Source organism: Mercenaria mercenaria, chromosome 2 (genome assembly GCF_021730395.1).
Source record: "Mercenaria mercenaria strain notata chromosome 2, MADL_Memer_1, whole genome shotgun sequence".
Classification (NCBI taxonomy): domain Eukaryota; kingdom Metazoa; phylum Mollusca; class Bivalvia; order Venerida; family Veneridae; genus Mercenaria; species Mercenaria mercenaria.
This window is the reverse complement of record NC_069362.1, coordinates 76,595,073-76,617,806: the sequence shown is the minus strand read 5'-3', so window position 1 is coordinate 76,617,806 and position 22,734 is coordinate 76,595,073.

Below are 22,734 nucleotides of genomic sequence, written 5' to 3'. Positions count from 1 at the left end.
AGCATTTTTGTCTTTTTAATGTTGTTCTGCTATTCTGCTATTCTGCAGGAATTGTTCTGCTATTCTGCTATTCCGCTGGAGTTATTCTGCTATTCTGCTGGAGTTATTCTGCTATTCTGCTGGAGTCATTCTGCTATTCTGTTGGAGTTATTCTGCTATTCTGCTAGAGTTATTCTGCTATTCTGCTGGAGTTGTTCTGCTATTTTGCTGGAGTTATTCTGCTGGAGTTATTCTGCTATTCTGCTATTCTTCTACTTTAGGCTAATGTTAATTGTGCGAGGTAATATGCGAGACGTATAATGTTTAAAGTCGGTCTTAAAGTTATTCTTTTAACTGACAAAGATAGTTTTTTAACAAATTATGGTTACATGTTTAGCGCAAAAATAGTCTTAGGCTAATTTTAATTGTCATACAGATGCGAGGTAAAATGAAAAAAAAGTTATTCTGCTATTCTGCTGGAGTTATTCTTCTTTTCTGCTGGAGTTATTCTCGGCTATTCTGCTAGAGTCATTTTGCTATTCTGCAATTCTGCTGGAGTTATTCTGCTATTCTACTAGAGTTATTCTGTTATTCTGCTAGAGTTATTCTTCTGTTCTGCTGGTCCAGGAGTTATTCTGCTATTCTGCTGGAGTTATTCTGATATTCTGCTTTTCTGTTGGAGTTATTCTGCTATTCTGCTAGAGGTATTCTGCTGGAGTTATTCTGCTATTCTGCTGGAGTTATTCTGCTATTCTTCTTGCTTAGGCAATTGTTAAATGTGCGAGGTAATATGCAAGACTATAATCTTTAAAGTCGGTCTTAACCTTGTTCTTTTAACTGACAAAAATGGTTTTCTAACAAATTGTGGTTGCATGTTTATCGCAAAAATAGTCTTAGGCTAATTTTAATTGTCATACAGATGCGAGGTAAAATGAAAAAAAAGTTATTCTGCAGTTCTGCTGGAGTTATTCTGCTATTCTGCTGGAGATATTCTCCTATTCTGCTATTCTGCTGGAGTTATTCTGCTATTCTGCTGGAGTTATTCTGCTATTCTGCTGTTCTGCTGGAGTTATTCTGCTATTCTGCTGTTCTGCTATTCTGCTAACTTCACAGAGACAAATTTACAGCCCACGTTCGTGGCAATGATTAAAATACCACTAATAATGCAATATATTACGTAGTTGATATTAGAGAACACTGCAAATTCAACATTCTTCATTGAGGAATATTCATACAATATTTACGGACTGCAATTTCTGAACATATTTTGGGGAGTTTTCCAGACTAATAATTAGATATTACAGTCGGTCCTATATCTGTTGTAGACAGCCGCAAATTAACGTCAGCGTGACTGTGTTTAAGAGAGGAAACAGCAGACTAGTCTGTTAGGCGGATAAATACTATTTGTAAAGGAGGGTGTCATTAATTATTTTTATAAACTAATTACCTCTAAGTAATACAAGTAGTTGATGGAAACTATTAAACAATTTATCATTTATGTAAAACTATAAATGAATTAATCTTTAACAACTTTTAATACTTATTCTAACATGACTCGATTTGATTTCCAGTTAAACAAAGAAGGAAATCAAGCTCTGTATATTTAACAAATAATCAAGGCCTTCGAGTTGTTTATCGTCTGATTTACCATGGTTCAGAGTTCAGATGCGTAGGAATTGAACCACGAGGGCGTTAGCCCGAGTGGTTAAATACTGAAGCATCTGAACGATGAATCGTGGTAAATTAGACGATAAATAACAAGAAGGCATTGATTGTTTTCATTCTGACATGCTCATTGATATATTCTAATAGATATTATACTGGACTTCGTTTACCTGAGGAGTAATGTATCGAACGTCATGCGGCAATATGACGTCATAATTGACGTCATAATGCTCTCTTACCGGTCCGCGCGTCAACTGTTGTTTATCGCAGAATATATAGAGCTTGATTTTCTTCTTTGTTTAACTGGAAAACAAATCGAACCATGTAAGAATCTGCGATAAACAACGGTTGACGGTAAGAGAGCAATATGACGTCAATTATGACGTCAAATTGCCGCAATGAAAACAATCAAGGCCTTCTTGTGATTTATCGTCTAATTTACCATGGTTCATCGTTCAGATGCTTCAGTATTTAAACACTCGGGCTAACGCCTTCGTGGTTCAATTCCTACACCTATGAACTCTGAACCGTGGTAGATTAGATGATAAACCACTCAAAGGCCTTGATTATTTGTTAATTTTGCATACTCGCATGATACGGGACAGAGCAAGTCACAGAAAATACCATCACAATATCAGTGTTTTAGTTGGAGAAAGTGAATGCCGGCCATTGACAGTTATAAACACACGAACTCTTGTTTTTGATGGCATTTAGATAAATCAGTGTTCTTTTATTCAATTAAAGTAAGCCATACATGACGAAATGGTTAAATATACTATCATCAAAGGGCAATAATTTGTTATCAACTCAAAGTGACTGGCGGAATCGTCGCTTTTTAAGTCAGAGATTTGACACGGTGTCCGTGACGAACCATCCGGGGAAACACGGTAGACCTTTGGTATCCCCAGGTAGACCTATGGTATTCCAAGGTAGACCTATGGTATCCCAAGGTAGACCTATGGTATCCCTGAATAATTTGTATATTTGATATATTGATAACGTAACACATAAGCACAGATAGTGCTCGACTTTCTTTTCATTCAATCATTGCTATAACTATAGCTTGATAACTATTAACTTTGTTGTAAATAATAGAATTTGGGTCATTTATGGCTAATTTGGGTTAATTAGGTGATATACGTTTATGTTATATACGATAGTTAAAGGGAACCAACTTGTTGTTAAAGCAAGTACCCGTTGTAAAATACTACGTACTAATTTGGACCAATCAGAAACAAGTTCTATAAATAGCACCAATCAAAGCTCACTTCTGCTAAGGTATAAATAGGTAGATGGATGACAGAGAATTCATCCTGTATCAAGATATTGATGTAAACACATCGAGGAAGTACAGCGAAAACATTGGGGTTATACCTATATAATAGTTGAATGCTATATGTGGTAGCATATAGGGGCGCTGAGCATCCAGGAGTCAGGGCAATCATATTGAGTTGCAGCTTCAATTAAGAGGACATAGGATGAGCATCTATGCGATAGGACTCGTATGTTGTCGATTCAAAGACATTGTCTGACAGGAACTTCAACAAAAGGACCAGTCAAATATAGTATCTCCAGCCTATATGAGTTTGAACTGATTATCATAAGTTGAAGATTATTAGTTTGAAACATTGAATGTTATGACTGATCCCTGAAAATTATCTAGCTCATAAATGAAATCATTTCCGAATCATGGTACACGAATCATTTAGGCGAGGTAGCCACAGAAAAATTTTATATACGAGATATATAGGTCTCATCAGCTCTACGTTTTAACAAAGGACATTCTATATTCTACATCGTCTGTCAGGTAGTCTAAGACATAGACACCCATTTCATTGTTCAAGAAACTAAAGGCGCAGGCACTTCCCTGGATCATATAACACGTATCCTGGCAACCCTAAGGTAGACCCATGGTGTCCTCTATGGTATCATCGTAGTCACTGTTCTATTGTCGGTTCGTCACAAATATAAATGTGTAACAGATTTTATTTCTTCAGTTCATTTATGTGTCCTAAAATTCTGTCAGGATTTTTTGCAAAACTCTTCTGGAAAGTATTTATAACTTTAGAAAGGAATGGCTTATTTAATTTTACAGTTTTAATCTTATCAAAACAAAATATTTATATGATTTTCAGAATACAACGTTCGTGGAAATAATAAACATAATGCTTCAAGATTGAAATGTATGCAGTCTGACATGGAATGTGAGGGAAGTCTAACAGGAAAGCACCATCTTAAAGTCATTTTGGTTTAACTCAAACTGAAATTAACGATTTCTCACATAACGAGAAGCTTTTTTATTAGTCTGATTATAGCGCACATGTGCATCAATTCACTAAGAAGATTTTAAGACTGGGCTTTACAAGTTCTTTACAAGCTCTGTTCTAGCTACAGGAAACTAATTTTCAAAAGGAGATTGAATCTGATGATAAGATAAATAGCAAATTAATCCGCAAATGTGATAGTTTCTTCGGAATCATTTTATTATGATATCTTGCTAAATAGGACACTCGCATTGCAACAATATTATGAAACATATATTTTTTATGTCTGTTGTATAAAACTAGCCAAATATGGTATGTGCACTTTGTGACAAAATAGAAGCAGATGGAAAGTTTCATTTTGTGGTGGAAGGTGAGTTATTTAACAATTTGCATATTACCCACATTTCGAAGTAGTATCCGAGATGCGGGAAACCAAATGAAATTTCAATGCGTTTCATGAAAGTTTTAAAAAAAAATATTTCTAACTCACTGAGGTAAGTAATAAGACTGTACTTAGAATGTTAACTTAGTAACTGTTATATCCTATCCTGTAAACCCAGTTTATTATCAGTTCGTTATAGTTTCGAGTATTTTTACGTCAGTGAATTGGCGGCTTATTTGTGTGACCGGCTTATTATTGAATCTGGCTTATTTTTGAGATTTCAATCTATTTACGTTAATGTGAACTTTCTTCGTGTTTTTATCATCACACCTATTTGATTTCTTTGTACTTCAACAGTTATCTAAAATTTGACTGTCTGTACGTTATTACCTTTGATCTTGCTATTCTCAACACTGTTTTCTGTAAATGCTTGACTTAATAAAGGCGTTGCATTGTTCTGTTCTAGTCTGTTCTATTCTACTGGGAACATTACGTGGTAAATTTGTAGAAGAACAAGTATCACGATAATGTATTGTCTAGACGAGTTACTTATAGAACGGGACAAAAGAATGAGGTGATTAATGCTTCTGTCGTCATTTTCAAATCTATATTCTTTTTTTAAATGCAGTTATTTCAGCATATACAAAGGACCTTACAACGTCAATCGTTTGTTGAAGAAATGCAACTTAAATGTCTTAATATAAAATAAGTATACTTGTGTTTCGCCATATTTGTAACGAAAACGAAAAAAAAATGTTAGGAAAGCATGTAAAACATGCCAGTATAAAAATGTTTTCTGCGTTTTACACTAATTTACCCCACAGGATGAAGATTTAACGTGATAATCAATTCGGATAATGATACTATCGGGATATCAGATAACGAGAATGGAACAATGGTTCTAATCTGTTTACAATTTCCTAAAAGTATTAAACAGAGCCCACTTGCAAGCGGATTATTTTTTAGTTATCGCCGCTGTTGGGGTGAGCTAAATTGCTTTTAGTACAAAATATTATGTTTATATACTGTACAACATAATGCTTCAGCAACTTGAACAACAGCCGTTTTCGAATTCCATAACAATTGTTAATATGATAACCTACCTACCTAAACGATATATATATATGTTAATTTATAATATAGCAAACTGTGTCGAAGAAACCATCATTTATAATATATATATAAAACTTTATGGTTTCTTCGACACAGTTTGGTATATTATAGATTAACATTCAAACTAATATGCGGCAAAAATCAACCTTTAGACTGTGAGAGTTAAGACCTTTAATTTATTGTTTAATTTACCACGGGTATACAAATCCTTACACAGAAAGGTGTTTCTTGGAAAATTGCAGCAATAGATCTCTGTGGTCATTCATATATTCGCTATCGATATATATATATATACCTTAGCATATGAAGAATTGTGGATAATAATTAAATATTAACTTGCGTGCTGCCACGAAAATGAGGAGAAACTCTGCATGTTAATGAAAATAGACAACAGGAGTGGATGATTTAAGATAATACAACATGGAAAATCAGGAGTCTCCTGATTAAACGGCATATTTCATTTTCAGTATAACAACGGACGCACGCGCAAGGTTTTAATTTTAGCGCGGTTATGTTATTTTTGTTTGCCTTCTTTTACAGCATCTTCGTGTTTAATTGAATCAAGATACCACCAGTACACGTGTATCTCATTTTGGAAATGTTTACGTAATTAATACATAATTTACAGATTCTGTGGCCTGTAATAGTAGAAACTACAGCCTACATGAAAATTGTAAAAATATGTAGGCACACTATTTTAGAGAATGGAAGACATTAATATATTTCTCTGAGCCAGCTGCTTTCAATTTTGCCCACCTGAACGAAGATCACGTACGTCTACCTGAATGAAGATCATAATGTCCATGTGCGCAAAGTTGAATAAAGGTCATGGATTTCATTTGCGCCTAGCTGAATGACGGCCATGGTTTCCATGTGCACCATTCTAAATAAATATCACGATTTAGTTGTCACCTAACTGAACGAAGGGCATAGTTCAATGTCGCCTAGCAGAATGAAAATCATGTTTTCCAGCTGCATTGATAAATGGATGTCATGCTTTCTTTTGTCGCCAAGCCTAATGAAGGTCATGGTTTCCATGTGGGCTTAGCTATTTCCATGCCACCAAGCTGAAAGAATCCATGGTTTATATGTCGCCTTGCTGACTGGATATTATGATTACCATGTTAGCCTAGTCCATTTAAGTCACTACATGTAGTTGTGGTCAGTTTATAATGCAAAAGTTGTTATGATATTCAAACAACTGACATAACATAACAATGTTTTGTTGTAAATCAAACTGTTGATGTGATTGCATTACATTAATTTTATACCATGATAGAGGCAATGTTTTACGAATCACGGGGTCAAAATGTAAGATTCTTCTTCAAATTTCTTCATTTTTTTCAGTGATTTCTAAACAACAGAAACAATTATCTTCTTGCTTCTTGTAACCGTTTCAGAGAGAGACAGAAACGTTACAGTCGACAAAGGATTGTCTAGAGACGCAATAACTTGCAAAGTCACATATTCCTACTCTTACCTACAGCGGTTCAGCGTATTTACTAGCTGGAGGACAGGCAAAATAGCCAAGACTGTCCGGATGGAAAAATATTGGTCCCTTAACGTCTGGAACTTTGATTTAAGAATGGCAAGTATTTAAGTTGTCATAACTTTGTTTATAGCATATCTGTACCAAGCTGTTTGTAGCTACATGATATTCATGTAAAGTTTACTTACTCTGTGCAAAATTAAGAATGGCAGAGCAATAGCAAAGTCTAAGTTTCATACTTTAAACCTTGATGAATACGGGCCATATCTAGTTCTTTCAGTTTATGGATACTTAGATTTATTTAATTATTTTCACTATCGTTTTGAATCATTTTACCTGGATTCTGTTAAGGATTAGATTTCCTTTTAAATTTTTCGTATTCAATTATTAGGGTATTCCAAATGGAAAGAGTTTCAGTAGCAAAGACAGTTATAGGTATTTCAGGTCGATACGAAATAATTGTTTTTTACACCAGATGTCTTCTGTGATTCCCTGCTAGAATACCGCTATATCGAACCTCACATGGTTTAGGATGTAAGACTGATTGCACTACATGTACTTGTTGCTCAAGATGGGCGTTAACAGATAACAACTTTTGTTTTTATTAATGGATGGTGTTTGTTCTTGCCAATTAATTGTAAAATTGTTGAATCTGTTAAATAAGCTCCGGTATTTTCATAGTTGCCATCCGTTCAAATTTCCATATGAAACAGTATAATGAAGGTGATCCAGCTAATGCCAAAAGCTTCTCATTAGAAATTATTCTTAAACCAGATTTATACAGCAGCGCCTTTTTCATGATGAAAACACGTTTAAAGACACTAAAACACAAAGGCAGCCACTCAGGGCGCCAAATTCACCCTCCGTTAGTAAAGACACAGAGTGATCTGACCAGAGGGACAGAGCGAGATAAAGTCCCTAAAATAGAGGAAGAAATCCTTTAGATACAGGCCTGTCCGGCTAACTAAGCCTAGCTCTTGCGAATAAACAGTCTCGTTCTTTACCGTTTCCGAGTCAGAGTCATCTTTCCTGGAACGAACCAGTGTTGGCCTCTTAGTTAGGTGAGAGACGCTCAGTAGCATCTCAATTTGCAGTGCATTGACCGGGATTTGAACCCCGGACCTCTGTATTGATAGTCAAGCGTGTTTCCATTAGACCACCGCCCCCCCCCCCCCCCCCCCCCCACACACACACACACCCCACCTCACACCAATACAAATAAAGCATCATGCTTTATAAATGAAAAATCATACCTGTTACTGCGCTTAAGATATGTTGTTAGAAGTACATGTGTGTACTAATGCAGTAGACAATTTTAGCGAAGCCAGATAAAAAAGGCAAGTTCACATGTAACTATATTTGCAAAGAAATAAAGAGGTAGTAGAATTAGTCAATTGTGTACCATAATCCATTCAAGGAGAGGCGCCACATCTTGCAAGACGATATTGGACTTGAATTTTTTATGGGTTGTTTAAAAACATTTGAGGCCAGCATTTACACAGACAGAAGACTAAATTGTACAATACTTGTCGTATGAGGATGAATCAGTTTTCGATGCATTTTGAAGTCACATGCTTTTGATGCCAAATGTCATTTCTCAAATTTATATTTGCAGGAGAAACATATCCACACAATATTTCAGATCTCATGAAATGCTGAAGGGTCTGTAAAAGCGCAAATCTAGCATTTTACTCCGTATTTGTGTTACTTTTTTTTGACGGGCGCATATATGCCAATCTTATTTACATCGTCTTCTTGTATATGGTATTATTTGCTGTCGTTATGCCCCCACCCCCTTCGAAGAAGAAGGAGGGGTATATTGTTTTGTAGATGTCAGTCGGTCGGTCGGTATGTCGGTCTGTCGGTCCGTAGACCAATTGGTTTCCGGATGATAACTCAAGAACACTTGGGCCTAGGATCATGAAAGTTGATAGGGCGGTGTTTCATGACCAGCAGATGACCTGTATTGATTTTGGGATCAGTTGGTCAAAGGTAAAGTTCATAGTGACCCGGAACAGTTAAACGGTTTCCAGATGATAACCCACCCAAGAGCGCTTAGGCCTAGGATCATGAAAGGTCATAAGGAGGTTAATGATGACCAGTACACGACCCCTATAGATTTTGAGGTCAGTAGGTCATAGGTCAAGGTCACAGTGACCCGGAAAAGTTAAACGGTATCCGAATGATAACTCAAGAACGCTTGGGCCTAGGGTCATAAATGTTGCCAGGAAGGTTGGTCATGACCAGAAAATGACCCCTATTCAGTTTGAGGTCAGTGGATCAAAGGTCAAGGTCACAGTGACCGGGAACAGTTAAACAATTTCCGGACCATAACTTGAGAACGCTTGGGCCTGGGATCACGAAACTTAATAGGGAGGTTGATCATGACTAGCAGCTGACCTCTATTGATTTGAGGTCAAAGGTCAAGATCACAGTGACCCTGAACAAATAAACGGTTTTCGGAAGATAACTTGAAAACGCTTGGGCCTAGGATCATTAAACTTAATAGGGAGGTTGAACAAGACCAGCAGATGACCCCTTTTGATTCGGAGGTCAGTAGGTCAAAGGTCAAGGTCACTTTGACCCAGAACAGTTAAACCGTTCATGGACGATTACTTGAGAACGCTTGGGTCTAGGATCATAGGGAGGTTGATCATGACCAGCAGATGACCCTTATTGATTTTGAGGTCAGTAGGTCAAAGGTCAAGGTCAAGCTGACCCAGAACAGTAAAACTTTTTTGCCAGATAATTAGACAATGCTTTGGTTTAAAATCACATTTGATACGGAGGTCAGTTATGACTGGTAAATGGTCAGTATCTCGAAAGTCCGGTGCACAGTGACCAAATAATTTCTTTTCCTTGTCCAGTTACTGAATGCATCGGGGGAGGGGGTGGCATTTCGTGTTCTACGAGCTCTTGTTTTACACAAAATTATGGAAGTTCTTGGACAAACATTTAAACGAATGATATGCATTTATATTCAAGGATTACGACATCAAATGTTCTAGGTGTATTAGGTGTATTTATGCATTTGTTAACATGAAAACGTGATTTCTGCTGTGTCACACATGAAATCCAAACATGATGAGCAGTGTGAACATTTTCCGAGACTATCTACATAATTTAAGCCAAAAGATACCATCAATATTATAATATCTTAACAAATCAGATAAAACTTATTCTTTACAATTGCATATCAAAACTTAATACCTCTCTCATTACGCTTATATGCAGTTTTAGACAAAGCAACACTTTTTCATACGTCGTCAAATTATATTATATCGAGAACTGTGAAATCTATGTGTTTCATAATAATGCTTTTTGAACTATTGTTTTCTTCTTATATTTGCATGTGCTCTTAGAAGTTGCAGCATTTATTTTGGTCCAATGTAGGTTTTTGTTTAAGTCTACTGTCTATGTTTTTACTTTATATTGTATTCATGTTTTAAAATGGCGACAGTTTGCACTGAAAGTCAAACTATTATACATTGTATATATATTTGCAATTCAGCGTACAGGAATATTGATTTTTAAAGGGAAGTAAATTATAAATGATTTTGCAAAGAAATTGATATTTAAGTGGCGTGTGGCATTTACTCAGACTCAATGCTGCTATTATACGTTGCCTCGTACACAATGTAGTTATTATTTTTGATTCCGGGGATCACGAATTACATTTAATGTCCATTTATAAAACAGGTTCGCTTAAGCTAGTGCTTTGGTGCAAGATGGATGCTGTACTTTTCGTTGACTGTCATATATATAGACACAAATAAACCGAGTATGCTCTTATAATTGGGCTTGGTTGCGTTCTACACTTTTAAAGGATCTCCTTTTATATTTTTTTTTAACTTTGACAACAAAAGTCTTTTAGTGCTGTGTGGCGACCGTAAAATGTCGCCCATACTTGGACACAGTCTTGTTATTATTCTTGGACCTTTGAGATTATGGAGTCCTTTCAATGTCTTCTTATGACAGAATTCCTGTGCTCGGGGCAGTGAGGTAATTACCTCTCAAGAACAGATTCAGTTTAACCTAATCTTAAATCATTTTGCTTGGTTGCCTATTACACTTCTTATAGATTTATCTGAAAGCAAACGAAGCCTTTGTCAGATTATTTATTTTGCATGAGCAATTTTGTTTTAGCCTCTGCCGATATTACATTAATGAATATTTCCAGTCACTGACCTTTCATACCGGTAACAATACACAATTAAATCCACCAAAGATATCATAAAAATAGATGCGAAATCTGTCCTCAGCAAAGACAGTGTCGATTTTTGCTTATTGACACTCAAAATCTCTCAGTGTATCTAGTTGCCAAGAGACTGATTAATTATGTGCAGACTATCTGAAAGAAGAAACATATGATCCACTAGGTGAAGAGATAATTGCAAACGCGTTTAAAATGCTTTCGAATACTTAGAAATGATCGTCTGTCACACTGTAATTCTTTGTGCCATACCAGACGTATTTATTTCCTTAATATATTAAGACAATGAAAACAGTTAGATCTATACTCTAACCAGAAAATACGTCAATGTTAGCAGTTAAAAACCCGTAAATGGTACGACTACGCAATATTGTCGCGAGGATGAAATTGTGATACATACGATTACTTGGATAAATTTGATCTAATACTGTCGTGTAGTTGCTCTTAAAATTGTAACAGTCTCAGTAAAAATGTGCAGCCTCGACCGCGATACGATCCTTGGACCTTCGGCTTACCGTGCCAACGCTCTACCAGTTGAGCTACCGAGGCCACCCGCTACGAGATCCGCTACACACCTTCCCTCTTATTGCAAGACATTGGCACTCCTGGCCAATGTCTGCCGCAGACTGTTAACCGAATTCAGATGCACACCCCAGCCAAACTGCTCCGCCCTGCATGGGCTCCAAGGGTGAGCATCCCGGACGAGCCCCCAAATGTAACAGTCTCAGGAAAAATGTGCAGCCTCGACCGGGATTCGAACCTCGGACCTTCGGCTTACCGTGCCAACGCTCTACCAATTGAGCTACCGAGACCACCCGATACGAGAATCGCTACAGAATGTACGTGGCTTGATATTATGTGTATAAATCAGCTGTACATTTATATATACACTAAGCATCATTGCTAAGCTTTCATCCTGTGGTTTTTGTTGTTGACAATTTCAAATAATTAATCGAAACTTAATCATCTGGTCATTTACACTTGCATGTTTTAACTATTTTAGATTTTTAATGGATGTAGTTTTAAAAGTTCATTATCCTTTCCTGGTAATCGAGAAAAATATTTTAGCATAAGTAGAAATTTGATATAGGTAGGTAATGTAGCACTGGGTGGGGTTTTGGCAGTAGGTGGTGTATTGTGCGACAGCGGTGACGGGATACTAAGGCACATTAAACTAAAAGTGAAAAATTGGGTGGGGGGTTGGGGTTAATGTGGATGTCGGGACATGGGGAAGGGGGAATGGCTTTTTAAGTTATTGTCAGGACACGAAAACGGAAGAATATATTTGACATTTGGGTTCAGTTTGTCACCTTTACCACTTATCTATACGCTAACTTTAAATTCAATACCTTGAATGGTTATAAAGTTATGCACCGGACGGACAAATTTGACATTTGAGCACAATTTATGACGTATCAACCATGTTCTTGCGCTCTGCACATTGTCTAATCGCCAGATACATTTATGTCAAGTCTAAAGTCAACGGTTACTAAGTCGTGCTCCTGACACGAAATATGACGGACATATTTGTCGTTTGAGCTCAATTTGTGATCTTAATCTTTGACCTACCAACCTGATTCTTGCGCTCTACACAACGTCTCATGGTCAACTACAAAATTATATGCCAAATTTAAGTTAAAACTTTGAACTGTTACTAAGTTATGGTTCGGACACGACATATGACGGACAGATTCGACATTTGAGGTCAGTTTTGGACATTGACCTTTGACCTACTGACCAAATTTTTGCGCTCTATACATCATCTCATTGCCACCTACCTATATGCCAAGTCTAAAGAAGTAGGTCGTAATAAGATAATGCTAATCTTACGCTGAGTTTCAGAGTTATTTTTAATGTACGTCCTCCTCTACGACTTACACTATCCGAAACACTGCTAACGGATGCCGTCGCACACTCTAATATGCTTTCCCCCGTGAACCGTTTGTAATTATCGCTGTCCACCATTATCTTACGGATAGAGAGATCGTTGTATTAAAGAAATACATAATAAATTTACTTACGGTATGTCTCATCTATTATTTAATAAGTCTCATCTATAATTATTTAATACACACATATATGCAAAGTTTTAGTTAAATCATGTATTTTCTCATAACCTATTTGTAATATGCTTTTATATAGTATTTAACTTGAAATCATGTTGTAGTTGTCCGCCCTTTTCTTTTGTCAAATAAGTATATAAATTATACATATATTAACAGGCTACCCCATAACAGAATTCACAAATAAGCAACCACAAAATAAAAGCAACCGTGGGCAGAGTACAGTTACCATAGTATTATAACTTGCTTACTGTTTGCTTACTGTTTGCTTACTGTTTGACTCGGCGATATATGACCATTTTCTGTCGATTCGCCGTAAAACCCAACTCACTCACTCACTGCTTACTGTTTGAATTAGGTCCCTTTACTAAATATACTCAGCACATGTGTCAATTGGATTTATTGAACTTTCGCATCAATGACAGAGGCTACTGAGAGGAAATGCAGTGTACAAGAATCATAACTCTACCGTACATTATCTTCCTTTATTAATTCGTTTTCATAACTCTAAAAGTTCTGAGGGGAATCAATTCAAACAATATTCAAAGATACATTACGAGAAAACCGTAACTTCAAAACTCTTTAAGGGATAACATTGACATTTCACCAAAGACTAGAGGAGAGGAAGTACAGTGTACAGTAATCATATTTTGATGATCTCTACAGAATAATTCTCCTTTGCTATTTTGGTCCAACAATGGCCTTTCTTGTATGGGCCGTATTAGACACAATATCTTTTACTCCAACAGACTGTTAGTTTACAATTATACAAAACTACTTGATTGGGTGGGGTGCTCCGAGTAACTGGTTTCAATGACTTTCATCTGTTAGATTTTGAATAATAAGTTAAACTGAATATCTCTTATTACTTATTACTTAATTTGCATGATATGTCTGAAAACGTAGATGACCAATAGTATACTTTGGCTAACTTATTGGCCAATCAATCAACAAGATACAAATCCGGAGAAAATGGGATAAATATTAACGAACATATGTTTCTTAAGAGTGTTATATACGACTGCCGGAGCATCCATTCACATAGATATATATGTACAACCGTCAGTAACATGTGTGAACCACTTAGTGAATACAATGCCGCTGAGAAAGATGCTCCCCACCATACTAAAAAAGTTCAACTCCTGCTATACGGAAGAACTGCATGAGGCCAAACATTTAAATCGGAAGCTTGTAAAGAATACTCTGCCTGTAAATGATTTCAATTCTGTTTCCGACCCCAGTAGTGATCTGATGTATCTTTGCAATATAACAAGTATCAATAATACATTTAAATGCTTGCACGTTTTGGGATATTGCGAAAATTTGGCATAAAATGGATACTAAAGTCCCTAATAAAAGGAAAATGTTAATTTCTAGAATTGTGCAGTAAATAAGAGAAACAGTTATATAGCATAGTTGAAGATGATAAATGCCAACCAATTTTCTTATGAACCTTGTTTAAAACCTTCAATTATTGTCTGCAAACTTAACAGTCTATGGCTTTACATTTATCAGCGTTTTGTTGGGCTTTGCATTTTATTCATCAATTAGTATATAATCATATTAATAATGTGATTATTAATTTTTCTGACATGTGCTGTTTGTTTTTGTTATGATATAGTGACAGCACGTTTTGTTACTCTTGCCTGTCTGGAGACACAAACGTTTGTCCTCAGCATAGACAAAATAGACAGTTCATTTCTTCTCCAGATGTGACACGTGTCAAGCAAAAATAACATTTTCATTTCCAGATGGAACAATACTGATTTCTTTCAGTTTATTGATAATTACTTTTCACTATCGTGTTGTTACATTTTAAACTCCGAGGATATCATTTCGTTATTAGACATAGTTATTTCAGATCAAAATAAAGTTATTCACGCGGTTCTCTGTCAGAAACTTCTGATGACCAATTAACTTCTTACTTACAACTGAGCTTAATCAGATAACGATTTTTTCTCCTTGATACAGCTTTCCGTTGTGTGTTTACTCTTGCTAATGGGTTGTAAAAAAGTTGACTCCTTGTGTCAGTTCCGGTATATTAAAATTATGGCTTTTAATCTGACATCCTTTGATATTTCCATATCAATCAGTATCACGAAGGTTTTCCGGGGTTTCAGAAGGTTTTCTGAAGGTTTTCAGCTGCTCAATAGAATAAATCATTTTGTTTTGTTAACGAAACTTCTACCTATTACTGTGTACGAGGGCGGCATTTTAATAAAATTAGTTGCCAGTTTTGTCACGCATTTACTATACCGTTGGCGTGCAAGTTTAAGCTTTGATTAACTTTATATATATGCTAGCGGTGTGTATTGTAGGAAGGGGCAGATAATGGAATTCTAAGATGAAATATTAAGAAACATAAAAAATTAAAAGTAAGAACAAATGCTTTTGGATGGGGTGTAATTTGGAGAAGTGTGGGGTTGGGATGCAGCTAGATGGATAGACATACAGATATGAACAGTTGTTTCTATATTTGCCCTTCCGATTTACAACAGATATTAATAAAATATATTCAAAAGAGCCAAAAGGAACAGAAGCTTGAAATCAAATTTGTATTTAAAAAGATGCTGAGTAAGAAAGGGGGTATCATTTTTATAACAATGAAAGTCAATGTTACGGTAACTATATATATGAGCCGTGCCATGAGAAAACCAACATAGTGGGTTTGCGACCAGCATGGATCCAGACCAGCCTGCGCATCCGCGCAGTCTGGTCAGGATCCATGCTGTTCGCTAACAGTTTCTCCAATTCCAATAGGCTTTAAAAGCGAACAGCATGGAGCCTGACCAGACTGCGCGGATGCGCAGGCTGGTCTGGATCCATGCTGGTCGCACACCCACTATGTTGGTTTTCCCATGGCACGGCTCATATGTCGTTTTATTTAGTTGTTATGTGTAATTACTGAGATAGATCTACTGGTTCGCGGACAATTGTTTGAAAAATACGGCAAAACAAGTAAAAAATTATAAAAATAATTTCATCAAAATAGAAGCACGAGTAACAGAACCTATATCATTCAACTGGCATTACCACTGCGAATAAGGTTTCAAGTTTTTTCATTCATCTGTGATGTTAGTTACTGAGATTCCTACATACTGACAATCGCGAATAGGGTTTTGTTAAATGAATGTACAAAAAGAGGCATAATTTCTCCAAAATGAAAGAAAGAATTATGGGACCTATGTCATTCAGTTTGTATAACCGTGCAAAGAAGTGAGTGAAATTCCGGTGTGGTGTGTAGAAACTGAGATACTAGTACTAATTCTCTAATAAGCTAATAAGCCCAGAACAGAATGTTGTTAAAAAAGCTTAGTGTAAAAAAAAGATATATTTTCATCTAAATGTAAGCAAGAGTTATGGAACCTATGACATTCAGTTGGTATTATCATGAGACATGCATGTACGAAGTTTCATTCAGTTGTGATGCGTAGCACGTGAGATGTTAGCTTGCTGAGAATTGTTAAGAATGTGTCTACACGCCTGCGGTATCGCATTAGTTCTGGTGACATATGTTACGTCGAACTAAAAAGGGTTACAAGTTTAAGTATCATACTTTTTCATTTCCTTGGAAACTCGAAACATGGAGACATTTTATACTAAATTATATGTTATACCCACACGGTAAGTCTTTTGAAAGGCGGAAACATTATCTTTGTATTATTGTATATTAAGTACAATATATACGTTCTGAACAGTAATCGCATTAATAATAATGTTGATTCAAGGTCAACGTTTACACCCTTTAGTAGCCTGTCTTTATCCAGCTTTAGACTGTTATGCAACAAAGGAATCACAAACTATAAAATATCGAACTGTACTTTAGGAAGGTTTAACGACAGAAATCATTCTGTAAACTTGTTTCATTTTTAGGTAAGTGATAGTGTTTAATCAAGAACTGAATTGAGGTATTGCCCCCAGCTTACAAGTTTAACCTTTAATTAACATATAGATTTTATTTCTTGCTTCCTTACTGGACATATTGAAATGGAAGATAATGCACATGCCAAAATAAAACCAAAATATATCTCGTATCAATTTTATGATATCATTATTCTTCTCACGGGATGAACATAAAATCTGATGATCACTTTTGTTAATGCTCATATCGCGGCATGTGAGAACGAGCATGGAATAAAATTGTTAATCTGTTTTGATTTCCATCAACACTGAAACAAAATGGATTTGCCTGTGAAATTCCACTTAAAAGTAATGGCTAGAGCGTAGAAAGTGAATTGTTTGAACGTTCGGTCTGCGGCACCAAGTACCAAAGCTAGTAAACATCGAGAAGGCAGTCATGTTGAATACAAATACAAGCAGTTCAAAATAAAAAGATTAATGCAAACTATGTTCTTTCAGTATTTCATTTTGCACAGATTAACATTAAGTGGAGAAAATGTGTCAATTTTATTGTTCTTGTTAGATATGTCTACCATTAAATTCAATGAGTTATATGCTAATATACCGTGGTAATTAAACAACATCAGACTACATACATGTACATTAAATTTTGTGTAAACGTTAATACTGACAGTCATGTCAATAAAGCGCACATTTTGACACAGTAACTCAAGGTCAAAACGTATAGTTTACTTCTATATAACGTTAAATAGAATAGCATTTTCTCGGAATTAGAATTCGATCACAGTATAGGTTGTTTCAAAGATTATCATTTTAGTTGTGGGATAATTAAAGTATTATCTGGTATGCAAAATCACAACCATGATAATACTATAAATGTTGTTAAATGCATTTCGTATGTATATCTACATGCTTATATCACCATGTCACGTTGAATTGAATATGTTTATCTCTTGCATTGTATACTCAAACAATTGTTACAAGTTTCGAGTTAATAAAGGTATGTTCATCTCTGTTCTGTTCATAAATTCTATTGCATTACTTCATTTGCCGCTTGATAAAAGGAGTTCAATATTTCACACTAATAGTAATTGAGAATTCATTTGCATAATATTTCATCATACAGCTATTGTTACCTGAATGGAAATAACGTTACTCTTTTGCGTTGCAATAGTAAACAAGTAGTGAGTGAGTGAGTTGGGTTTTACGGCGAATCGACACAAAAAGGTCATATATCGCCGGGAAGAAGTCATATTGCAAACGCCAACTGTAAAGCACAATCATTGATGTAAAAATGTAAAGCATACCCAAAAACATCCATGTAAAAATGTAAAGAACACTATGAGTAATGTAAAACATATCTAAAAACATCCATGTAAAAATGTAACGCATATCTAAAAACAGTTATGTAAAAGTGTATATACGTGTATGTTAAAATATCAGCTGCAAAAATAATAATATTGCAAGATGTAAACAAAAATATGAAATGTTAGATTTTTTGATATATTCCTATCTGCTTTAAAAACGATAAAATATTTCCGAGTGAAACGTTTTCAAATAACTCTTTCAAAAATTGAACGTCATAATATGTACCGCGCTGTGTAGCAAAGTCCACACAGTCGATTAGAATATGTTTAATAGTTAGCGGTGTTTGACATGGTACACATTCGGGTTGATCTTCTTTATTCAAAAGATAAGAATGAGTCAAACGGGTATGACCTATTCGACAGCGAGAAAGAACAACTGCCTCCCTGCGAACAGATCGGTTCCCTTGGTGCCATTCTCCTAGAGTAGGTTTGATATCATGAAGTTTATTGAATGAAGCACTGTTCCATGACGATTGCCGTTTAGATAAAATGTATTTCTTTATATTGGGCCTAAAATCGGTATGTGGTAATTTCAAATTAGATTGTGATAATAAAAGGGATTTCTTTGCTGCAATATCAGCATCCTCGTTTCCATGAATACCAACATGACTAGGAATCCAACAAGATATAATAAACTTTTTAAAAGATAGTTCATGAAACCTGAGAAGAATATTTTGAATGAATTGATTTTCCATATTTCGGTTATGAATTTACTGTAAAACAGAAAGCGAGTCGGAAAAGATAATAAATTTTTCTTCACTATTTTTTGATATAAAATTTATAGCTAAATCAATAGCTTTGGCCTCGGCTGAAAATATTGTAATGTTTACCGACTATCCACATATAAAATACACTAATAATGTTAAAACTATTTATTATGTAGTTTCGAAATAGGCAAAATGAGGAAGGTTGACTTGAGTTTAGCCATCTGTCGCATGATTTATCCATATTTAGAACGAACTCGGTTACTACAGAGAATCAAATTGATGACAACGGAAATGTTGAGCTGTTGCGCATCAAAATTACCTGAGGGTTTCTTGAAATGCTTTGAAAGTCTTTGTTGTAATGGATTACATGGGTTATGGTTGCATTTTCAGTTTTAGCAGTATATCTCAAAGCCACAGATTTTTTTAGAAAACGAACATCTTTAAAAACAATTTACCTGTCCAATACATTTTTACCATTCTGTCCCGTAATTGGATACTTAAATTATTATAAAAGAGTTGCTCCCCTTTAAAAAGAATGCCAAAAGAAATAAAAGTAAACAATTGTCAAAAACGATGTTTAACCTTGTTATATAAAGTTTAAGCACTGGGACATTGTTGCAAATGCATTAACACGTTTTTTTAAAAATGGTGAGTTTTTAAAGGCGTTGAACTGTCCAGATGTGTTGCCCCTTCATGCAGTCTCTATCCAAAATTCAATATATTTATGAAAATTTGATAATGGTTTTGTAGAATAATATATATGCTTTATGTGCTGTTCAATTTTCATGTAAAACAATTCGTCCTTTTTATGATTTGGTGATATTCGAACTTTTTCTCCGAAACATGGACCTAACTCTTCAGGAGAACTTTACAAGTAAGTAACAGCACACACATAAAGTATACCTATTGAACTAACTGATTAATTCAGTTCATGCCTACAGACACACTTGTGCTGGGGTAAGTGACAAAAAGTAACATTAAAATACAATTACGTAGAGTTTTGTACGTTGTGCTTGAAATTCAAAACATTTAAACAGATTTGAAAATTAGATTCCGTAGCACAGTCTTTCCTAAATAGATAATACTACCAGTATCTCATAATTTGATTCAGCACTAGGAGTAAAAAGAAAGTTTATTTCGAATATTCAAGTCTGATTATCTGTCGTATTGTAAAATAATTTTTTGTTGACACAACTCTGGGGTGGGGGGTGGGGGGAAGAGACAAATGTTTGTGAGCAAGATTTTTTACAACGCTAACATAATTATAAAGCATACATCGTTTAAAAGATGGGGGAAATGTGTGTTTTATAGGTGTTAAATATCTCTTGTATCGTTTTTAATTAAGTTTAAGTGTCTGAAAAAATTCCTGTGTTGTTATCCTTCATGGATTTCAGTCATTTGAGGCTATAAATGTAAAAAAAAAACAAAAACGATTTCATGTCTGTTTATTGCAAAGTTCTGAAATAATATTTTATTTTCGGACATTCTATAGGAAATGTTCTACTTTAATTAGTTGGAAGATGAGGCCGTTTTCACCAACTCTGATCAATGTTGCCTTGCAAAAGATTTTTGCACCACCTACTTAAAAAAACACATACTTAGTACTCTTTTGTCCTAAACCCGGCCATAACACAGAAATATATTTGCGTGTTTTGAGTTCTAGTTTATAACTTAAAACAATAACATTTAAAAGAAACTTTGTAAGACATTTTATCTTAATTGAATAAAATATATTATAAATATACTATTCAAGAGGTCACTGCAGATTTTGTATTATTTTTACAGAAATTATCGGGAGCCCACTTTCATTTTCAGTACAAACAAAAGACAGTTTAAGGAAAATCAGTTCACAAAGACAAGCTTTAGTATGATTATTTTAGTTTTGACTTCTTAAAACAGAACTACAAGATTGTATCTATTATAGTTGAGAAAGTAAATTTCTCATAATATTTGTTGTTGACGTTAATGCGGAATTAAATTTCTTTATTATGTCTACTAATCCAACATCGGAGACAGTAAAAAGCAATGCAATGATTTTAATTTCCGTACGGGACAAACAGTTTTCATTCTCATCACCTGCATCTGACATTGAATTTATAAATCCAATTTCTTTTGACTTACTTCATTATTAAAATTAAGTTGTCTGTATTTCAAAGGATTGCAATAATGTTTGAGAGGAAACTGGCGAGACTATTTCGATGCATTATATAAGAAATGTCTTGGGGTGTAAATAAATTAAACTTTTACGGGGCCATTCATATTGAACATTCATATTAATTAAAACACATTTAAATCCACTAACGTTGAAATAGTATAAGGAGTTGAGATTTAGACAATGTCACGATCTCCAGCGGTTCTTGATCGTTATCTCTCAAAGGATCTGTATCAGGAGACACATTTACCAGCTGAAACGCTAATTGCAAAGCGTTTGAAATGTTTTCGGAAATTAAGAATCGGTTATAGTAATATTTTTGTACCAGACTGATTTATTTACCTAAGGGCATACGAAACTGAATCTATCCACATCATTTTTCAAAACCTACCTTCTAGGCAGGTAAAAATCACTAGAAGTGTTGACAAAAACTATTGTTACTTCCCGACAGCATATGAAAAATATACCCGAAATCTTTTACAATATACGTATTTTTAGCAATTGTAACGTGTAATTATCCAGATTGAAAACGCTTAAAACTAATGAAGGTATTTTTTTAAATGCCTACTATAATTATTTTTTAAACGTTATCACGGGCATTTTTAACATTTTTAGAAATGCTGTGAGATAGTTGGAAACCTACCAGCCCGGTGACGTTAAACATTAATGTCATTCGGTATGGCCTAAATAAATTAAAGTTTAGTTTTTAGACTTATTTACATATATATAAAATAAAAAATACCGAGTAACGTTTTCGGTGTCAATCATTTACTATGGAAACGAAAAAAAATGTTATGATAGTATTCATCATGTAAACTAAGAACAGTAAAAATGAAAAATTCACGATTCAATCTTTTTACATGCTATTATTTAGCCCGGTAACATTAAACATTAATGCTATTCGGTATGGCCTAAATAAATTAACATTTAGTTTTTAGACTTATTTACATATATGCAATATAAAATACCGAGTATTATTTTCGGTGTCAATCATTTACTATGGAAACAAAAAATGTTATGATAGTATTCGTCATGTAAACTAAGAACAGTAAAAATGAAAAATTCACGATTCAATCTTTTTACACGCTATTATTTAGCCCGGTAACGTTAAACATTAATGCTATTCGGTATGGCCTAAATAAATTAAAATTTGGTTTTTAGACTTATTTACATATATGCAAAATAAAATACCGAGTATTATTTTCGGTGGCAATCATTTACTATGGAAACAAAAAATGATAATATTCATCATGTAAACTAGGAACAGTAAAAATGAAAAATTCACGATTCAGTCTTTTTACACGCTATTATCTAGAATCAATTAGGGCTATTGTCATAAATGTATTTGAAAACATACGTAGGCCTACATCTCATTCAGATTAAGTTTGGGATGCAGGGACTTGTAACCCTCTTTTATCTCGCCTCTAGTTCAAAAGTACTGATCTGAAATTAAAATGCGAAGATGACAAGAAAAAAAAT